Here is a 19,788-nt window from a genome sequence, read left to right on the forward strand (position 1 = left end):
ACCACCACAGCCCAGGATCATTTTCTGGTCGTGTAAACACACCACCCTTCTGTCAGTTGCCATACTGTGGCAGTGGCTCACAGAGAGAACTAGAAACTAACAACTAGGATATACAACCATGCACTAAAGCTTAAAGAAAAAAAAGAAGGAAACTAGGATAGTGAGCAAAGGAGATAAAAGAGAGAATGGAGGAGTAGCACTATTCGAAGAGATGACAGCTGAGAAATCTCTAAACTGAGGAAAGATATCAAGCCACAGATTCCAGAAGCATTAATAATCCTTAGCAGACAAATACAAAGAAAATCAGCTGTGATGGTTAATTTTGACCTTAGCTAGGCCATGGTACCCAGTTTTTGGTCAAACATTAGTCTGGATGTTGCTGTGAAGATATTTTTCAGATGTAGTTAACATTTAAATCAGTAGATTTTGAGTGAAGCAGATTACCCTCCATAATGTGGGTGGGATCCATCCAATCAGCTCAAAGTCTTAAGAGAAGACTGAGGTACTCCAAGGAAGAAGACATTTTGCCTTCAGACTGCCTTCAGACTCAAGCTGCAACATCAACTTTTCCCTGGGTCTCAGCCTGCTGGCCCGTCCTGAAGATTTTGGACTTGCCAGTACCTACAATACATAAGCCAAATCCTTAAAATCTCTCTCTTGGAGAGAGAGAGAGAGAGAGAGAAAGAGAATATCTCTCTATGTATCTAGATAGATAGAAAGATAGCTAGAAATAGAGATAAGATATATATCTACAGATATATAAGTTATAGATGTATAAGTTATATATCTATAGATATATGGATAGATATAGATATAGATGTATATCTACCTATAGATATAGATACAGACATAAGATAGATATTTATAGATATGTGTCTATCTATATATCAGTATCTATGTAAATAGATAGACCTTATTGGTTCTGTTTCTCTTAAGAATCCTAATACAACACCTAGGCACATCACAGAAAACTTGGTAAAGCCATAGATAAAAAGGAAAATCCTAATATAGCTAGATGTAACAAACAGATTCATTCCACAGAAGTAGCAATAAGACTGACAGTTGACTTCTGAACAAAACAATGGAAGCCATGTCAATGTAATTAAAATTTTAAAGTGCTGAGCCTAACATAGAATTTTATCCCACTTCTAAAAATTAAGGTAAAATAAAAACATTTTCAGACATACACTAGAAGAATCAATTAATCACTAGCAGATGTGCACTAGCATGTTCTTCAGGCACAAAGAAAGTGCTCTTAAGTAGAAGAAGATATAAGAAGGAATGAAAATCAAACAAATGGGTAAAAAGGTAGGTACATATTAAAAGAATATAATTATATAAAACAACTATTAAAATATATTGTGTGGTTTAAAATATATATAGAATTAAAAATATGTGACTAAAATAGTAAGTTTGGAGAAGAATAAATTGAGTTAAAGAATCCTATGGTCATTGTATTATTCAGACAGAGAAAAAAGCACTAATTTATATTAGACAATAGTAAGCCAACAATGCATATTATTGTTTCTAGAATAACTACTAAAATAATAGTTTTTAAAATTGTATAAAGCAAGTAATGAACACTGAATGACTAAAACGTAGTAAGTCGATTCAAAAGAAGGCAAGAAAGAGGAAAAAAGTATGAGAAAACTAAAAAGCAAAGAGAAAGGTAGCAGGGGCGGCCCCATGGCCAAGTGGTTAAGTTCGTGAGCTCCACTTCAGCGGCCTGGGGTTCACCAATTCAGATCCTGGGCGTGGACCTACACACCACTCATCAAGCCATGCTGGGGTGGCATCACACATAGAAGAGCAGGAAGCACTTACAAGTAAGATATACAACTATCTCCTGGGGCTTTGGGGAGAAAAAAAAAGGAGAAAGATAGCAGATTTAGGCCTAAATATATCATACATTACATCAAATGTAAATAGACAATTAAAAGGCAAAAACAGTAACTATATGCTGCTTGCAAGTGACACACCTTAAATATAAGGATACAGAAAGGTTGAAAGTAAAAGGATAAAAAGATATACATATATTAACCAGAAGAGGCCTCTATATCTATATTAATATTAGAAAAAATAGACTAATGATGAAGCATTAATAGAGTTAGAGAGATATTTCATCATCATAAATGAGTCAGTTTACTAAGAAGATATAACAATTCTAAATTGTCATACATCTCATAACATAGCCCTAAAAATATTTAAAGCAAAACTTGACATCACTAAAGGATAAACAAACAAATTCACAATCCTAGTGCAATATTTTCACACACCTTTCTCAGTAACTCATAGAAAAACCAGACGAAAAAATCAGTAAGGAGAAGCTTTGAAAAGCATGGCTAACAAACTTGCCCTTATTTACACATGTGGAGCATTGAATCCCAAAACTGCAGGGTACACATCCTTCTCAAGAGCACTTGGAGCATTTAAAAAGCTGCCCATATATCAATGTATTCTCTCTGATCACAATAGAATTAAACTAGAAGTAAATAACAAAAAGATAGCTAGAAAATCTTTCATATATTTGGAAATTGAGCAGTACTTAAATGACCTATGGTTCAAAGAAACAATCATGACAAAAATCAGAAAGTATTTTCAACCAAATGATAATTTCAACAAACAAAGAAAGTATCAAAACTTATGGATCCAGCTAAAGCTATGCTTAAGGGGAAATTCATAGAGTTAAATGCATGTATCAGAAAGAAAACCTGAAAAACAATGATTTAAGCATCTGTCTCAAGAAGTTAGAAAAATAATAGCAAATTAAAACAAAAACGTAGAGCTAAGGGAAAATTAAGGGCAGAAATTAGTAACATAGAAATCAAGCAACCAACACACTCTTGAAAAACAAGATGGAGAACTCACTCCATCGTACATTAACTTACTCCACAGCTATAGAAATTAAGACATTATGGTACTGGCACAAAGACAGACAAATAGAACAATGGAGCAGAATTCAGAGTCCAGAAACAAACTCCCACACGTATACAGACACTTGGTTTATGACAAATGTGGTACTGCAGAGCAGAGGAGAAAGAGTGGCATTTTCAATAAATGGTGCTGAGTCAAATTAATATATACATGGAAAATATAAGAAACTTGACTCCTGGGGCTGGCCCCGTGGCCGAGTGGTTAAGTTTGCTCACTCTGCTGCAGCGGCCCAGGGTTTCACCAGTTCGAGTGTTGAGCGTGGACATGGCACCACTCATTGACCCATGCTGAGGTGGCATCCCACACGCCACAACTAGAAGGACTCATAACTAAAAATACACAACTATGTACCAGGGGGCGTTGGGGAGAAAAAGAAAAAAATAAAATCTTTAAAAAAAAAAGAAACTTGACTCCTATCTCACATAATATATAAAAATAAATTCAGGAATCTAGTGGATCTAAATATGAAATAAAAAAAACTTTTTAAAAGGTTCTAGAAGATAACTTAGGAGATTATCTTCATGATCTAGGAATAAGGTAATAATATTTTTAAACCAGACATAAAGAACAATAACCATTAATGTTATATTGCATTAAAACTAACAACAACTTTTCATCAAAAGACACTAGAAAAAGGTGGGGCTGGCCTGGTGGCATAGTGATTGGGTTTGCACATTCTGCTTCAGCAGCCTGGGGTTTAGCAGGTTCAGATCCCAGGGACAGACCTACACACCACTTGTTAAGCCATGCTGTGGTGGCATCCCACATGCAAAGAGGAGAAAGATTAGCATGGATGTTAGCTCAGGGACAATCTTCCTCAAGCAAAAAAAAAAAAGAGGAAGGAAGATTGGTAACAGATGTTAGCTCAGGATCAATCTTCCTCAAAAAAAAAAGAGTGAAAAGGAAAACCTCAGACTGGGAAAAGACATTTGTAATACATATAACAAACAAAGGGCTCATATCTAGACTACAGAAAGGATTCCTATGAATCAATAAGTGAAAGACAGATGTGTTAGTCCGGGTGTTCTCAGAAGCAGATGCCAAGATGGGATTAAATGTGCAAGGATTTATTAAGGGAAATATCTGTGAGAGAAATTTAACTCACAAGAAAGTGTTTTCACACTTTCAGCCCCATAAAGGACATAGATTTTAAAAAAAAAACATTCATTTATGTACATTTCTGCGGAAAAGTGATAGACTTCTAAACATAAAATAAATTATATTACAATAAAATATAATAGAAGTAGAATAGAATTAGGAGTTCATGGAGAAAAGTGAATGATGTAAAACTCCTAGTTAGAGTTTTAATTTGAAATGATATATAAAAAAGAAATTGGAAGAGGGGCTGGCCCCGTGGCCGAGTGGTTAAGTTCGCGCGCTCCGCTGCAGGCGGCCCAGTGTTTCGTTGGTTCGAATCCTGGGCGCGGACATGGCACTGCTCATCAGACCACGCTGAGGCAGCGTCCCACATGCCACAACTAGAAGAACCCACAACGAAGAATACACAACTATGTACCGGGGGGGCTTTGGGGAGAAAAAGGAAAAAAAATAAAATCTTTAAAAAAATAAAAAAATAAAAAAAAAAGAAATTGGAAGAGACTGAGTTTACCCGGAACTAAGTAGATTACATTTTCTGCTATAAAGAGAGTTCAAGATGGAGACTAATTTCAGTCCCCACCCCACCTCCAAGTTTGTGGCTGCTGAAAATTTACACTCTCTATGTGCATAATTGAGAGCATTTTTACTTACATAATATTTAATCAAAATGGAAAAAATCAGCATATCTATATATTCAAGCATATGCTTTGCCTGTTGTAAGTAAAGTTCTTCAGGAATTGCTTTAAAAATTAAAGTTTTTATAACGATGACAAATATAGTGTAAATAAATATAATCTACTTTTTAATGGTTTTAAGTTCTCAACTTATATCCAGGCAGGAGCTTGCGCACCTCACAGGAGCTACGTCATTCTTTGTAGTAATTGCTACTGCACAAAGGAAAAAACGAAACCATGAAGAGAAATGCAGTAGCCCATTTAGGGCTGAGCATGAATACGAAATGGAAGTGTAAGAGAATAAATAGGTTGTAGAGACAGAATGAAGGGACTCTTCCTTAAGTGAAAATGTAATCATCTCAAGTACTTATGATGCACTGCACGGATGTTTATTTATATAAGAACATGTAAATATATACATCTGTTTAATTAAACGCACATTATAAATCCAGTGCTTTGGAATTGAAATGTAAGTACTATTCTAGCTAAGAGTCTCTTAACCACATAAAACGCACAATATGACATACAGCTTTTGGGAGTTTTGTTTTGCAGAAAAATAAGTTATTTGGAAAAATCTTAGAATATGTGGAATCATGCTACATCCTTAATAATATTAATCCAGAATATTTGAGGAATATAGTTTGAAGTTACAGAAAAAAGCTAGGGCTATGAATTCAAAAAGAACTGAGCTCATATCATAGCTCTCCAACTTAATAGTTGTATGTCCTTAGACAAGCCACTTAACTTCTATGAGCCTCAGGTTTTTTTCCGTAAAACTGGAGAAGCTAATATCTAACATAATAGGATATTGGAATGGGGCTCTTCTTGCTTGAGATATCAAAATAATAAACATCAGAACACAGATGTGAAACTAGACTCCTTCACCAACCCCACTCCTACAGAGTTACTAAGGAAATAGTCCATGACTCTTTTCTCAGTTATATTTTGCTGCATAACAAACCATCTCACAACTCAGTGCTTAAAACTACAAACATATATTATTTCTCACACTTCTGTGAATTGTCTTGGTAGTTCTGGTCTGGGCCAGCTTGGCTGGGCTAGATGATCTAGAATGGCTTCATTCACACATCTGGCTGTTGACTTGATGTCAGATGGGGTAATAGGAAGAGCCTGGCCACACGACTCTCATCATCCAGCAGGCTAGTCTAAGCTTTTTCACACAGTGGTAAGCACACAGTGCCCAAGAGAGACAAGAAAGGTCAAGCCCCACTGTGCAAGCAGTGTTTAAGTCTCCTTGCACCACAATTACTACTGTCCCATTGGCCAAAGCAAGTCTCATGGCCAAACTACCACAACTCTTGAATCCCTCAGAAAGATAAGAGATATAAAAAGGGATTTAAGAACACAGTCCCAGCTGCTAGTCAGATCTTGATAAATATATGTTGAACGCAAGAATAAATGAATGAAAGAAAAAAACTGAGAAGATGGTGGTGCCATTAACCAAAATAGGAGCTTAGGAAAAGAAGCAGGCTTGGCATTAATAGAAAAGAGTGAATTCCATTTCAAATACATAGAATCTTGAGATACTCATAAGACATTCAAGTAAAGACATCCCATAGACAATTGGATATACATTTCTGGAGACTTGTGAAAGGATTTCCTGGAGCTATTTTAGAAATTAAAAATAAACTTCTTATTTGGATCTGTCCTTTATGATTATCCTTTATTTACAATTGTATCCTACATAGCAATGGGCTTAAAATATTAAATTTCCTCAAATCTAAGATGTATTTTCCACATTTTAACAGTTCATTTAAGATGTGTGTTACATCCATGTGTACATTTAACAAGATCACATTCCTTTCTTTATGAAAAGCTGATGTTAAATCAATGCAACATCTTAAAATTTATAGCATCTTAAAATAAAGTAACTATGATTAACTGTAAACCCTTGACCTGCTGTGTCTAGGAGTAGATTTTAACCCATTAGGTAAGGTTATTTTCAGTCTAGACTCAGTCAAGAAGTTTCTCTTGATCTTTCTGCAAAACCTGTTCCACGCTCACCCATCTCAGAAAAAGCCACCACTATTCAGCCCGTTGATAAACTTAGAAACCTCACAGATATTCTTGATTCCTTCTTCCTCATCTGAAATATTCAGTCCATTGCCATATACCACTAAATCTACCTCCAAAATATGACTCAAACACATCTCTACCAGCCTAGGTCAAGCAACCATCATCAACAACCTGGACTATTTTGATAGCCTCTGAGCTGGTCCTCTTGCTTTCACTCTGGCCTTCCTGCTCTCCACTTTCCAAAAGGCAGCCAAAGGATTTTTTTAATGTAAGGTACATCATATTATTCTCCTACTTAAAATTCTGCAAATTCCCATTGCACTTAGGATAAAATCCAAAATGACGCCCACAGCCTTCCATGAATTTCAAGCCTCTGCCAACATTTTTAACCTGATCTTGCACCGCTCTCCACTTTGTTCCATTAAAACTGACATATTTTCAGTTTTCCTAATTTTTATTAAGCTCTTTCCCTCCTCAGAACCTTAATGCATGCTATTCTCTCTGCCTGGCCTACTTCTCCACTCTCTTCCCCCCGTTCACCCATACTTATCTTTTAGGTCTCAGCTGAAGTGTCACCTCTTCAAAGAACACTTCCGTGATCTTTCTACCCAAACGGATTATATTTACGTCCATTATCTTACCTGACTCCATCTGTTCTTTTCATTTAAAGCAATTATCAACATTTCTAATATATATATATGTGTGTATATATTCATGTGTTCACACATGTATATATGTGTATTTGTGTATATATGTATGTATGCATGCATATAGTTTATTTTTGTATCCCCAACTGGACCATGAATTTCATGAGGGCAAAAACTGTGCCTGACTGTCTTGTTCACTATCCAATGGTTCACATCCTGCCCAGAGCACAGTAAACACTTAATAAATATTCCTGAAGGAATAAACAAAGAAATAACCAAAACATCCTCATACAAATGAACAAAATAGTTGGTCCCAAATAAACACAGTTGCTTACGATCAGAGCAACTAGAAAATAGGGTGCTCAGGTGAATAACGGACAAAAGCCGCAGATTCTACAAACAGAACAAGAAACAATTTACAGTTAAAAAGTTAAAGCAACAGGCACAATATATTGGCAAGAAGCAAAACTTTAAATTTCCTCAGCAATACTAAGATTACAACGTTTAAAATCTAAATTCGGGGCAAAGACTGAGTATTTTCCACAAATACCAAGGGTCCTGATACAAGTAAGTAACTTCCCAAGGCTGACGGTTATGTGGCAACAATGGCAAAAGATCCAGAGGAAGGCCACAGGAGCCCAGGAATGGGAGAGGCTGCTGGCTGTCCCCCCAACAACCACTCTCCCTTTCTTCTATGTAATCCAATTTTTTTTTGGTAGTGGCCATGACTGATATAGGCAAAGTTTCAGAAGCATAGAGAAGAAAGCTGTGTGTCATGGCATGAGAAAAGGTTGCAGTGAGATGACATGTCTGCAGTGTTGCCAATGCATATTCTAGAATCTTGGGCCTTGAGTGTTTGCTCCACATTACAAATTTAAGCGAAGGAGGAAGGTCTCTTTTCTGGAAAGAGGGCAATGGGGTACAGTAAGGAATGAAATCAAGAGACCCAGCATCCAGGCTCTGGCTAGCTTCTTACTATCTGCAGAACCTGAGCATGGCAGCAGGCTCGTTGTGCTGGCTCATTCACATATTCTCCATGCAAAAATGTTGGCTATGAGGACTCCATGGAAACACACAGAAATCTGCTCAGGACTCCCAGAAAGATAATGAGTTGTGTCAGACCTTGAAAGTTGGGTATGATCTTGCCAGATAGAGATTCTACTCAACTGTGGAGTCACATTTATCTTTCATGCCCCCAAAAATGGATCCCTGAGTCAGAGTCAGAAGTCATTCTGGATCTGCTGTTAGTTGGTTGTGTGATATTAGGCAAGTAATTCACTCTCTCTGGGTCTCACTTTTCCCAACTGCAAAATGAAGGAATCGAATTAGATGACCTCTTAGATCACCCTGTCTTAACCTGTGGACTTGTTCCCCCCAAGATCTTCTTTTTTTAATAAATTTTATTTTTTAGAGCAGTTTTAGGTTCACAACAAAATTGAGGGGAAGGTACAGAGAGTTCCTATATGCCCCCTGACCCCACACATGCATTATCCCCATTATCAGTATCTCCACAGAGTGGTACATTTGTTACAACTGATGAACCTACACTGATATCTCATTATCACACAAAGTCCATGGTTTGCATTATGGTTCACTCTTGGTGTTGTACATTCTATGGGTTTGGATAAACGTATAATGACGTATACACATTACAGCATCATACAGAGTATTGCCACTGCCCTAAAAATCCTCTGTGCTGTCTATTCATCCCTCCCTCCCCACTAACCCCTGGCAACCACTGATCTTTTTACTGTCTCCATAGTTTTGCCTTTCCCAGAATTTCATATAGTTGGAACCATACAGTATGTAGCCTTTTCAGATTGGCTTCTTTCACTTAGTAATATGAATTTACGTTTCCCCCATGTCTTTACATGGCTTGATAGCTCAGTTCATTTTAGCACTGAATAATATTCTATTGTCTGGATGTACCACAGTTTATTTATCCATTCACCTACTGAAGGGCATGTTGGTTCCTTCCAAATTTTGACAATTATGAATAAAGCTGCTATAAATACCATGTGCATGTTTTTGTGTGGACATAAATTTTCAACAGCTTTGGGTAAATACCAAGGAGTACAACTGCTGGATTGTATGGTAAGAGTATGTTTAGTTTTGTAAGAAATTGCCAAAGTGTTGTCCAAAGTGGCTGTACCATTTTGCATTCCCGCTAGCAATGAATGACAGTTCCTATTGCTCCACATCCTTGCCTGCATTTGGTGTTGTCAGTGTTTCCAATTTTGGCCGTTCTAATAGGTGTGCAATGTTATCTCATTGTTGTTTTAATCTGCAGTTCCCTAATGACGTATGATGTGGAGCATCCTTTCAGATGCTTACTTGCCATCTGTCTATCTTCTCTGGTGAGGGTGTCTGTTCAGGTCTTTGGCCAATTTTTAAATCAGGCTGTTTTCCTATTGTTGAGTTTTAAGAGTTCTTTGTATATTTTGGATAGCAGTCCTTCTTCATAAACATCTTTTAGAAATATTTTTTCCCAGTCTGTGGATTCTCCTTTTTTCTCTGGACAGTGTCTTCCACAGAGCAGAAATTTGTAATTTTAATTAAGTCTAGCTTATCAATTCTTTCTTTCCTGGACTGTGTCTTTGGTGTTGTTTCTAAAAAGTCATCATCAAACCATAGGTCATCCAGATTTTCTCCTATGTTATCTTCTAAGAGTTTTACAGCTTTGCATTTTACATTTAGGTCTGGGATCCACTTTGATGTAATCAAATTTTTATGCTGATTATGGCCGCCTAACTAAAGGCTGAATTTTTTTTTAATTTTTATTTTTTTGGATGTACATCATATTTTGAATTCTGTATACATTACATCATGTTCACCACCCAAACACTAATTATAGTGCATCCCCTCACTGACCCTAATCACCCCTTTTGCCCTCCCTCCTCCCCCCTTCCCCAATGGTAACCACCAGTCCAATCTCCAATGCTATGTGTTGTGTTTTTTTGTCGTTTTTATCTTCTACTAATGAGTGAGATCATATGGTATTTGACTTTCTCCCTCTGACTTATTTCACTCAGTATAATACCCTCAAGGTCCATCCACGTTGTCACAAATGGCCAGATTTCGTCATTTCTTATGGCTGAGTAGTAGTCCATCGTGTATAAATACCACATCTTCTTTATCCATTCGTCCCTTGATGGGCACCTAGGTTGCTTCCAAGTCTTGGCTATTGTGTATAATGCCGCAATGAACATAGGGGTGCAAGTATCTTTATGCCTTTGTGTTTTCAAGTTCTTTGGATAAATACCCAGCAGTGGGATAGCTGGATCATATGGTAGATCTATCCTTAATTTTCTGAGGATACTCCATACTGCTTTCCATAGTGGCTGCACCAGTTTGCACTGCCACCAGCAGTGAACAAGGGTTCCCTTGTCTCCACACCCTCTCCAACATTTGTTGTTTCCTGTCTTGTTAATTATAGCCACTCTGACTGGAGTGAGGTGATACCTCATTGTAGTTTTGATTTGCATTTCCCTGATAGCTAATCAGGTTGAGCATCTTTTCATATGCCTGTTGGCCATCTGTATATCTTCTTTGGAGAAATCTCTGTTCAGATCTTTTGCCCATTTTCTAATTGGATTGTTGGTTTTTTTGTTATTGAGCTGTATGAGTTCTTCGTATATTTTGGATATCAACCCCTTATCTGATATGTGGTTTGCAAATATCTTCTCCCAATTGTTAGGTTGTCTTTTCATTTTGTTGATGGTTTCCTTTGCTGTGCAGAAGCTTTTTAGTTTGATGTAGTCCCATTTGTTCATTTTTTCTTTTGTTTCCCTTGTCTGGTCAGACATGGGACTTGAAAATATGTTGCTCAGACCAATGTCATAGAGCGTACTGCCTATGTTTTGTTCTAGAAGTCTCATGGTTTTGGGTCTTACGTTCAAGTTGATTTTTGTGCATGGTGTAAGGGAATGGTCTACTTTCATTCTTTTGCATGTGGCTGTCCAGTTTTCCCAACACCATTTATTGAAGAGACTCTCCTTTCTCCATCGTATGCTCTTGGCTCCCTTGTCGAATATTAGCTGTCCATAAACGTGTGGGTTTACTTCTGGGCTCTCAATTTTGTTCCATTGATCTGTGTGTCTGTTTTTGTGCCAGTACCATGCTGTTTTGGTTACTATGGCTTTGTAGTATAATTTGAAATTGGGGAGTGTGATACCTCCAGCTTTGTTCTTTTTTCTCAGGAATCCTTTGGCTATTCGGGGTCTTTTGTTGTTCCATATAAATTTTAGGATTCTTTGTTCTATTTCTGTAAAAAATGTTGTTGGAACTTTGATAGGGAGTGCGTTGAATCTACAGATTGCTTTAGGAAGTATGGACATTTTAACAATGTTAATTCTTCCAAGCCAAGAGCACGGAATATCTTTCCATTTCTTTGTGTCTTCTTCAATTTCTTTCAACAATGTTTTATAGTTTTCGGCATACAGATCTTTCACCTCTTTCGTTAAGTTTATTCCTAGGTATTTTATTCTTTTTGTTGCAATTTTAAATGGGATTGTATTCTTAATTTCTCTTTCTGCTACTTCATTGTTAGTGTATAGAAACGCAACCGATTTTTGTACATTGATTTTGTATCCCGCAACTTGACTGTATTCCTTTATTATTTCTAAAAGTTTTTTAGTGGATTCTTTAGGGTTTTCTAGATATAAAATCATGTCGTCTGCAAAGAGTGACAGTTTCACTTCTTCGTTTCCAATGTGGATCCCTTTTATTTCTTTTTCTTGTAAAGGCTGAATTTCTAATCCTCTTTTGCTGCTATGCAGGGCCATGTGATAAAGTTCTGGCCAACAGAGTATAAAGAGATGTTATGTATGCAAACTTGGGTTCTGACCCTTAAAAGGAGGAGCGCATTTTCATTCCTTCCCTCCTATGGCTTTTTCCATCCTGCTATCTGGAATATGAATAATATGGCCAGCCATCTTGAACTGCACAGACAAGTACAGAAGAGGGACAGAGGAGCAACAAGATAGAAGGGGACTGGATCCCTGTACAACCATGCAGAGCAGTGTTGTCATACCAGCCAGGGACTACTACCTAAAAGAAAAATAAATTCCTATCTTGTTTAAGCCATTGTTAATTTGGATTTCTGTTATAGGCAGCAGAAGGTACATCCTAACTAATAGAGCAGGTCATGCAAGAGAAATCTAGACCTTGGCAGACAAGAGACCATTCTCTCACTCCTAAGAAAGGGTTTTCATCTGTCCTTGAGATGGGAACTGGAAAGTAACGACAGAACTCACTTCATTTAATTTATAGTGGTTGCATATAATTAAATAATACGTATTAAAATGTTTATGGTTCCTATTAAATCAAATGTACTCATCATTCTTTTGTATTCTTCCTAAAAGTCAAAGTTACAGAGACCCTCTAGATGTGTCATAAATGAGTTTCCTGATTGGACTCTACTGCGCAATGTCAGTAAATATTTGGGGGCTGAGAATGAGCAAAACCAAGTAAGGAGCTTCTTTGTACCTAGAGCCAAGCCAAAACTCCTCTCCCTACTCTGATTCATACACTCCTTACAAAATGTTGCTTTAACAATTCATGGTATGTGCTGTACCATAACAGAGTTACATTTCAGGTATTTTAATTGAGTACGCTGAATATTCTCTGTTTCCCCTCCCCCCATTTTATTCCTTCCTTCTCTGTGCCCTTTACTAATCCCCATGCAGTGCATCAATTAACTCCCTCATGCTCTAGCCTCTGGTTGGGTTTGGCCAATCAGAAGCTTGGGCAGGGGACTGGAGGGTGGGACAAAGGACAAGTTTGGATATTTATTCCCCCAGCTTCTTCCCTGCCTGGCCACAGTTGGCAGTGGCTCTTTTTCTCAACTGAAGGCCAAGAAGGGAGCATAGAATGTCCCTGTTGTACATTTGGATAATTTCTCAGAGTGAAGGCTAGGTGTGGCTGTGAGCTGTTGACAAATTGGAAGCCACCACCACTCTCAGGCCATGACAATTAGGAATCAAGCCCAGCGTGAAATACTGTTGGGACAAAAGTACAGTGGCCTGGTAGCCTCTGCTGCTTCACAGTATATCACCCCTTTGCCGTGATGCAGCCAGTAAACCTTGGTCTAAACTGCATTCAGAGAGAAAAAGTGCTAAGGACTAGAGACATGAATTCTCAAGCTTTAGTGTGCATATGACTCACCTAAGGAGCTCGTTAAAGATGTAGATTCCTGGGCTGCATTTCAGGAAATTCTGATTCAGCTGATCTGGACTTTGGCCTGGAATCTGTAACAAGTTGCCTGGGTAGTTTGGGCCCAAGTGGTCAAAGGGGCACACTTTGAGAAACACTGAATTAGAGCTTTACAGTTAAAAAAAAGAGATCTAATATCCAAGCGGCCATTCTGCCTTCTCTAGCTGGGCAGCAGGAAGTTATCTCCAGCTAAACTCCATACTTTCTCTGACTTCTCAACTGTGGAAGGTAATATATACTTTATGACAAAATATGAGCCTTTTGCCTCACTCAAAACTAAGTGCACTGATCTGATAGGTATTCTTTAGGAATGGCATGTGGCTTGAGGTGTGGCTTAGTACTGCATTTAGTGGTGCACTGGAGCCATCTTGCACTGGCTTGCAAGGGCTGCTTGTTAAATTTTGTGAGCCGGTTAATCTGTTGGTAGTTTGAATTGGCCATGGTGGGGCTATTTATGTTACTGCTACAATTTGGGATCCCCTCTTCCTTCCACCTTCTAAGCAGTTTGGTAAACATTTAGCAGCATACCAACAAATGGGTTCCTTCCAAGAGTATAAAATCTCTTGGTTTTCAGGATGTTTTTTTCTGGTTAAAAAAATGTTGCCTCCAAGACACTGGGAGAGATTTCCCAAATGTCCAAGGATGTAACACTTGTCTGTTTCCTGAGGGAGTGGGGGAATTACTCTGCTTGGATGCAAAAATGATTTAGGGCTGGTAAAGATCAAAACAGTAGTGGAATACTTTTCATTTATGCTCAGTCTCATAGTCAATATTTATTTTTTGATAAATATTATCATCACTAATACCACCCAACCTCTAACCCAAAGTTGGAAAAACACAAGTTTATATCTGCCACTTGGCCTTTCATGTATGTTGATTCTGCAGATAACCAAATGATCTTGGCCCATTGTATGGCACACTCAAAAGGCAAGTGGATAGAGTTAAATGAAAATATAATTTATAAATAGCGTTGTAAGGTTGAAGGAAGCAATAGGAATGGTGAATAACCCTGTGGCTGGCAACAGATGGAGTGATTTCTATTTCTAGGCCTAAAGGAAAGGGAGTGATTACCAGAGGCTGGCAAGAGCTGTGGCTCGTTGCTACTCATAAGGGCTCCTTGTACCAGCAGCATCAGCATCACTGGAAAAGTCAGGTTCCACCCCAGACCTATTGAACCAGAACCTGCATTTTAACAAGACTCAGATTATTTGTATGTTTATTACGGTTTGAGAAACTCTGCTGTAGCTATAGGAGTAGACAACCTACAGGTATTACGGAGTTTAGCTGGAGATAACTTTCTGCTGCCCAGCTAGAGAAGGCTGAATGGCTACTTGGATATTAGATCTCTTTTTTTTTTTTTAACTATAAAGCTCTAATTCAGTGTTTCTCAAAGTGTGCCCCTTTGACCACTTGGGCCCAAACTACCCAGGCAACTTGTTACAGATTCCAGGCCAAAGTCCAGATCAGCTGAATCAGAATTTCCTGAAATGCAGCCCAGGAATCTACATCTTTAACGAGCTCCTTAGGTGAGTCATATGCACACTAAAGCTTGAGAATTCATGTCTCTAGTCCTTAGCACTTTTTCTCTCTGAATGCAGTTTAGACCAAGGTTTACTGGCTGCATCACGGCAAAGGGGTGATATACTGTGAAGCAGCAGAGGCTACCAGGCCACTGTACTTTTGTCCCAACAGTATTTCACGCTGGGCTTGATTCCTAATTGTCATGGCCTGAGAGTGGTGGTGGCTTCCAATTTGTCAACAGCTCACAGCCACACCTAGCCTTCACTCTGAGAAATTATCCAAATGTACAACAGGGACATTCTATGCTCCCTTCCTGATTCTGAGTTTGAAATACAAAGCCAGCAGTCTCATAAGGGCTTTGACAGATAATCTTGCTGAAATGAAGTACTGAAATACAACCACAGTAACTAGTGTCCATTGTGAGTTCTTGCATGGCAAAGAACTCTGGAGGAAATCCACCAATTTAACAGTCTCTCACTACTCAAAATGTGGTTCCTGAACCAGAAGGATCAGCATTATATGGAAGAGCTTGTTAGAAATCTTGGGCCCCACCTCAGACCTAGTGAATCAGAATCTTCATTTTTTATCAAGATTAACAGATGATGTATATGCATACTAAAGTTTGAGAAGCATCACCTTAAGCAAACATCTGGGGGCCGGCCCAGTGGCGCAGCAGTTAAGCGTGCACGTTTCACTTCTCGGTGGCCCGCGGTTCGCTGGTTCGGATCCCGTGTGTGGATATGGCATCGCTTGGCAAGCCATGCTGTGGTAGGCGTCCCACATATAAAGTAGACGAAGAGTAGAGGAAGATGGGCATGGATGTTAGCTCAGGGCCAGTCTTCCTCAGCAAAAAGAGGAGAATTGGCAGTAGTTAGCTCAGGGCTAATCTTCCTCAAAAAAAAAAAAAAAGAAAAGAAAACATCTGCTCATATGGGTCTTTTTATTTAATTACTTGTTTTTTCTCATTTTTCCTAGAAAAATCTCAAATTTGTAACCACTTCGCATAAATGTTTTTTAACATTTGAATTACACATCTTGTACCTTCATCAGAGTGTACTGTGAATTCTGAATAAAAAAATTCTAATCTATATTCCGGGTGCCTTACAGAAGAAAAACAGTCAAGCTGTATATAAAATTAATCTGTTTCTAAAAAAATTCTTCATAAATCTGACTCAGGTTTTTAGTTTCTGCTCTCTTTCACAAGGTCAACTTTGTAAAATTTAGGACAGTTACATTGAACAGAATATTTCTCCACAAGGTTTCTCAAAACCAATGAAATATATTTATAAATTTTGTAAACATTTATATATGCCCATTAATAGCTATATTATCACTATATTCAATATCCAATTGATGAAATCAATTACACTCAATCATAAAATTCAAGAAGCATTTGCTAAAGACCCATGAAATCAAATTTTGCAACTTTTGAAAATTAAAATTTTACAAGAATGTACAACTGAAACTTGCTTTGATACAAACTGCTAACTATAACAACATAAGAGAATCAATTTCTGAACTGCAAGTATAGTTATATTGTTAATTGAAACATAGGTAAAATGAAATCTCTTAGCTAATGCTAAGTCATTAACTGACTTAAAATATTTGTTTTGCTTTGTAATTTTCTATGTTAATTTGATACTCAGTACTTGATTAAATTTACCTTTCATTTAAGCATAGACATTTAATTTAGCTCCTACATTATATTATGCATATGAATAAATGCAACATGTAATAAAAGTATATAAATTTTAGAATAAACTTTAATTATTTGATTTTTTCCTCTATGCATTAATATATTTGCATAAATATTTGCAGTTTTGTTCGGGTTCAAAGATTTCTCAACTTGTAACACCTATTAACTGCATAAACCATATTTTAAAAATGGTCTTGATGTCATCACCAGACTGAAGAATTTTGTACTTGATGATGGTATGCATCAATAAAATTATGTTTTCTTTTGAATGTATGGTCTAAAATAATCAGAACTCTTCATGCAGTTCAGTTCATATCACGTGGTATCTATCCATAGACTCAACTGCTATAATCTGAGTCCTTATAACCCCTGTTCAAGGATTTATGGAGCTGAAATCCTGATAACTACAATAGTTACCATTTATTCACAGTCTACTAAATGTCAAGCACTCTACTGGGTGCCTTATATACGTGATCTCATTTGAACCCCACTACAAGCCTATGAAGTTGGTATAATTGTTCTAAATATGAGATAAGGGAATTGAAGCTCAAGATTGAATGACTTGCCCCATTGTTCACTGCAGGCAAGGGGGCAGAGTCAGAATTTGAACTCAAGATTCCAAACTCTACCTCTTTACACCCTGCCACGATGTCTTGATGGAATGTTAAAGTATATTTGTTGAACACCTGTTCTGTGTAAGACACTGTACTCAGCTCCAAAGAGGATTCAGGATGAATGAACACAATCCTTACCCTCAAAAAGGCTTTAATCTAATTGAGATAGAGGACAGGAATGAAAGATGTGAACAAGTAGTTTTATTACTGACAAGAATGTAGGTAAATTGTGCTTTTTATTAAAGTTTTGTTTTAGTCCAGAATGGGACATGCTCATTACAAATTATAATATATTACAATGGATCTATAATAATTGTCTTATTATGAGTTCCTCCACAAGCTAAATCTCAGATAAGAAATCTAGGAAAAGAGTTTATTTAGTAAGATGGGCTGCATCAAAATCAAAAGTTTTTCCTCTGTGAAAAACCTGTTAAGAGGACAAAAAGACAAGCTGCAGACTGTGATAAAGTATTTGAAAGCCACATATCTGACAAAGGACTAGTATCTGTAATATACAAAGAGCACTAAAAACTCAGTGTGAAAAAATAATGGCAGCACCAAACGCTGAGAAGCATGTGGAAAAACTGGATCACTCATATGTTGCTGGTGGAAGTGTAAAATGATACAGCTACTCTGGAAAATTTTGATGGATTATTTTAAAACTAAACATGTAACTACTACACGACAGTAATTGCAAAACTGAGTGTTTATCCCAGAGGAATGAAAATTATGTTCATGTAAAAACCTGCACAAGAACGTTCATAGCAGCTTTCTTTGTAACAGCTGAACACTGGAAACAGCCCAAATGCCTCTCAAAGGGTGAATGGTTAAACAAATTGTGGTACATACATGTTATGGAATACCACTCAGTTAATTCCTTCAATCCTATCCTTCTTTTAAAGTGTTCATTTTTAATTAGGTTATCTTTAATAACTATGAACCACCATAGCATATCACCTGTATGAGATTCTTCTTGGAAAAACTAATGAAGAGTTTGTAAAAATGGGTCAAAAGCAGATAAAATCTTGTCTTAAAATGTTTATACTGTTATTCCCTTGTCAAATTTACCTCCTCTAAGTGTTCTTTGTAATTTCAAATTTTGTTTCAACACAATTTCATGGCCCACCATGGAAATCCAGGAAAAAGTCATTTTAAAGTGTACCCATGGCATATCATCAGGAGAAGTAGTCAATGAAAGACACATCTTTCTGAAAGATTTTATCAAATACAAGTTAGAAATCACCAGGAACCAGGCCTGGAACTGGCATTTCTTGCCAATTGAACAGAGACTACTTTATTAGGAAAAGAAGTTTTATTGGCACCTTCTTTTATAGATTTGAACACAACTATGTTTCACCCTCTCCAAAGAAAGCAGTATTTCAGATATAATTTTTACTTTTCCAGAATTGTTTTTCTAACTTTTGAAAGTGAGCGTTTTTCAAATAAGTCACTGTAAAGGTATAAAATGTAACCATTTGCTACCATCTAGTGGAACTACTAAGTTTTGCACAGAAACATTTTTCGCTTTAACATAGTCATTCTACGTCATCACCTTCATCTGATTCTTCTTGATTACATGAAGTCGTGGTGGTAAAAGTAAAACTTCTTGATATATGATCCAAAATTCTTAACACACAAAGATCAAGTGTAAGGGACAAGATAGAAAGAGAGGGAAAGTCTTCTGAAGAAACATCATTGCACTGTTTCCCATTTAAAATAAAAACTCTTTTGATAGTCATCCATAAACTGATCAGAGACAAGGATGGCAAATTGTACTCCACCTAAATTTATGCTCAGAAGACTTGGTTCTCATGCAAATTGACATTGTATCTTCATTCCCAGCTTGCTTCTTTCCTACATGATACACCATTTTATTGCCAGACCTTTCCACGCTCAGAAGACTGTGAAGTGAAAGGAGGAATGAGCACTCACCTTAACTCTTTAAGTGTGACTCAGCAGCTGATCATGCCTATGTACTGGCCACAAATTTAGCTCAAAGCTCCCCACCACAGAAGTGACATCTTTGCACCTATCAGTGTGAAAAGAAACTGGCTGCCTGTAAACCCAGCCAAACTACTTTGCAAGGCAACTCATTCCACCGCTGGGCAGCCCAGGGGATTCCAAAGTGTTTCTTCAAATTGAGCTCAAATATTCTATCCTGTGATTTTCATCTATTGGTCTTAGCTCTGTATGCTGGGACAACATAGATTAAGGCTAATTTTTCCCTTGCATCAGAGGGCAACTATTCTATCTACCTCCCTCAAAGTATTTTCTCCTCCAGCTGCCATCATTGTTTCTCAAGGCACGATTTTTAGGTAAGAGACATTCTTAGTGCCATCTTGACCAGAGCCCTA

Source organism: Equus asinus, chromosome X, assembly GCF_041296235.1.
Source record: "Equus asinus isolate D_3611 breed Donkey chromosome X, EquAss-T2T_v2, whole genome shotgun sequence".
Classification (NCBI taxonomy): domain Eukaryota; kingdom Metazoa; phylum Chordata; class Mammalia; order Perissodactyla; family Equidae; genus Equus; species Equus asinus.